The sequence below is a fragment of the Cebus imitator genome, unplaced genomic scaffold (genome assembly GCF_001604975.1).
Source record: "Cebus imitator isolate Cc_AM_T3 unplaced genomic scaffold, Cebus_imitator-1.0 Scaffold25, whole genome shotgun sequence".
NCBI classification, from domain to species: Eukaryota; Metazoa; Chordata; class Mammalia; order Primates; family Cebidae; genus Cebus; species Cebus imitator.
In genome coordinates, this window is record NW_016107340.1 from 5,048,271 (window position 1) to 5,052,335 (window position 4,065).

Below are 4,065 nucleotides of genomic sequence, written 5' to 3' on the forward strand. Positions count from 1 at the left end.
TCTCTTCTCAGTTGGTGTCAGCTTTGTCCTGTCAATTGTCTAAACCGTAAGTCATTCTGGACTCCTCTTTTTCTCATATCTTATATCCAATCTAACTGGAAATTGAATTGGTTCTATCATCAAAATTGATCCAAATAACAGTATGAACTCAGGTTTATTTTAGTATATATACAGAGAGGTGAATACATAAATAAATATAGCTGCATATGTACATGAAGTGGTAAGTGAAACAATACCCCTTCTTCAAATATATTTACATTCTGATCTTGAGAAAATGTGAATGTATTACTTTATGTGACAAAAGGTACTTTGCAGATGTGATTAAGTCAAGAGCCTTGAGATAGGGAGATTAACCTGGATTATCTGGGTGGCTTCAAAGTAATTTTTTTTTTTTTTTTTTTTTGAGACAAAGTTTCTCTGTCACTCAGGCTGAAGGGCAATGCCACGATCTCAGCTCACTGAACCCTCCCCTCCTGGGTTCAAGTGATTCTCCTGCCTCAGCCTTCTGAGTATCTGAGATTATAGGCACCCGCCACCACACCTGGCTAATTTTTGTGTATTTAGTAGAGACAGGGTTCACCATGTTGACAAAGCTGGTCTTGAACTCCTGATGTCAGGTGATCCACCCACCTTGGCCTCCCAAAGTGCTGGGATTACAGGCCTGAGCCACCACACCCCTCCCTTCTGCGTTATTTCAATAGTCCTTGCAGGTCTCTGCTCAGTGCCCCTCACCCACCACCTGTAAGTCTTAAATCTACTCTCAACAAACCAATCAGAGTTACTCCTTTAAAATGTAAATAAAATTATGTAACTCTTTTGTTCAAAACCCTGAGCTGGCTCCCTATTTCCCTGAAAGCAAAAACCCAACGTCCTTATGGTGACACACAAGTCCCTAATGATTATTTTGCTCTCGTGGTTGCTCTAACCTCATTTCCCACCACTGCAGACCTCATTCTCTGGGTTCCCACATGCTGGCCTCCTCCCTGTTCCTGGAAAATACAGACACATAGACCTTGGATCTATTTGCTCCCATGGCCTGAAGCACATTTTCAGATATCTTCCTTCCTGGTCCACTCCCTTACCTCCTTTCCTGGACAAAGATTTTTATATTGCGAAGAGACCCAAATCTCTGCAATCCATATCTCCCAACCCTTTGCTAACTTTTCTCCTTCCCAAAGCGCATTTAGTGTTTTCTGTAATTCGGGGTTTTTCCTTTCATTATGATTGTTTGCTGTTTGTTTCTCCTGATTAGAATGTAAATTTCCCTCCATGGATAAAGGAATCTTTGCCTTTTTTTATCCACTGATAATCCCAAGTACCTAGAATAGTATCTGGCACATAGCAAATACATAACAAATTGTTAAATTGAGTTTAAACTGACACATTAAAGTCTCTGGGGCTATGAAACAACCTTCAAGTGGAGTCAGAATACCTAAAAACTTTTATATATTTTTTTTCTTTTTAAGTCCATGTTCATTTAAATATAGCCAACACCTCAGGTTGAGATAGAGTGACCAACAATCGTGGTTCACCCCAAAATGAGGCATTTCCGCGCACTATTTAAGTTCAGTCTTTGCAAGGGATGCCACACCAGCCAGTAGGGCATTTGGACACTAACCCCAAAGAAGGATGGCTCAGGAATCTGCCCCATGGCTCAATACTTCAGGAAAATGCTCCATTTTGCACCCACCATCTCTATAGCCACCAGAGAAAGGGGTAATTAAATGCCAGCTCAGAGGACATAACCAGAAAATTGTACCTCACCCACATCTTGTTTATTTTTAAAAATTAATATATAGCATTTTAAAAACAGGAATTTCACATTAAAGATATTTTCGGCTTCTCTTGAAAAATGGCAAGATCTGGTAACATTGGTCTCAAGTTCTCCCATGCTAAAAATTGTTACCAAATCTTCAGTCTCTGGCCACATGTGGTAGCTCATGCCTGTAATCCCACCAGCACTTTGGGAGGCTGAGGTGGGCAGATCACAAGGTCAGGAGTTTGAGACCAGCCTGACCAACATGGTGAAACCCCATGTCTCTACTAAAAATACAAAAATTAGCCAGGCATGGTGGCGCACTCCTGTAATCCCAGCTACTCAGGAAGATGAGGCCTGAGAATCGCTTGAACCCAGGAGGCGAAGGTTGCAGTGGTTGCAGTGGGCTGAGATCACTGTGCTCCAGCCTGGCGACAGAACGAGACTCCGTCTCAAAAAAAGAAGAAAAAACAATCTTCAATCTCCATCTACAGTAGTCAGTTTTCCTCACCTGAGCCCTGAAGGGATTTGAATTCATAACCCAAGCTTTAGCTGAAAGGCAGAACAGAAGAAAAAAATGCTTTAGGAATGAATGATTCACATTTCAGCTCCACAATTAGTAAATTGTTTAGATAAATGTTTAGAGTTTTATCTACTTGGTGTTTGACAATACCACAAAATTTCAGTGGTATTACAATATAAAAATGTAAGTTTTAAAACATATAGATGATGCTGTTTAAAGGAAATCAATAAAAGAGAACCTATACCTAAATCTTTAATTTTACAGTTACAGTTTTTAGAAGCCCCAAATAAATAGTGTTCACTAAGCTAGAAAGAAAGAAATGTCTATTTCTTTATTATGTCTGCTTTTGAGGAAAAGGAATGGGGGAATTTATGCAAACCAGAAAGTTATTATCTTCTCTTGGAAGGGAAAAAAAAAACTGTAGAAATGTCATTTTCTTTTCTACGAGTTGGATGAAAGGAAATCAGTAACATTTGCATTACTTATATTAACTTTTTATCCAAAAACCCAAGAGTCCTGCAAAATAGCGCTCTTAGATCAAAAAAGTATATATTACGTTAGTTTCTCTGGCTCTTTATGCTTTAATTTTTTTTTCAATTGGCAGCTGTCTTGGATTTGCTCTTGCATATATTTCTTAGCTTAATGCTAAGTGAAATCAGATGAGGAAATAAAATCGAGCCATTGTAAAAAGATCTCAAAACCTGCCTAACAAAAACTGGAAGCATTCCCCTTGAAATGTGGCACCAGACAAGGATGCCCTCTCTCACCACTCCTATTCAATATAGTACTAGAAGTTCTAGCCAGAGCAGTCAGACAAGAAAAAGAAATAAAGGGCATTCAAATAGGAAAGGGGGAAGTCAAATTGTCTCTATTTGCAGACAACATGATTGTATATCTAGAAGACCCCATCGTCTCAGCCCCAAATCTCCTGAAACTGATAAGCAACTTCAGCAAAGTCTCAGGATACAAAATCAATGTGCAAAAATCACATGCATTCCTATACACCAATAACAGACTTAAAGAGAGCCAAATCAAGAACAAAATTCCATTCACAATTGCCACGAAGAGAATAAAATACCTAGGAATACAACTAACAAGGAACGTAAAGGACCTCTTCAAGGAGAACTATAAGCCACTGCTCAACGAAATAAGAGAGGACACAAACAGATGGAGAAACATTCCATGTTCATGGTTAGGAAGAATCAATATCGTGAAAATCGCCATACTACCCAAAGTAATTTACAGATTCAATGCTATCCCCATCAAGCTACCAATGACCTTCTTCACAGAACTGGAAAAAAACACCTTAAACTTCATATGGAACCAAAAGAGAGCCCACAAAGCCAAGTCAATTCTAAGCAAAAAGAACAAAGCGGAAGGCATCACACTACCGGACTTCAAACTATACTACAAGGCTACAGTAATCAAAACAGCATGGTACTGGTACCAAAACAGAGATATAGACCAATGGAACAGAACAGAGGTCTTGGAGGCAACACGACATATCTACAACCATCTGATCTTTGACAAACCAGACAAAAACAAGCAATGGGGAAAGGATTCCCTGTTCAATAAATGGTGTTGGGAAAGCTGGCTAGCCATGTGCAGAAAGCAGAAACTGGACCCCTTCCTGACACCTTATACTAAAATTAACTCCAGATGGATTAAAGACTTAAACATAAGACCTAACACCATAAAAACCCTAGAAGAAAATCTAGGCAAAACCATTCAGGACATAGGCGTAGGCAAGGCCTTCATGACCAAAACACCAAAAGCATTGACAACA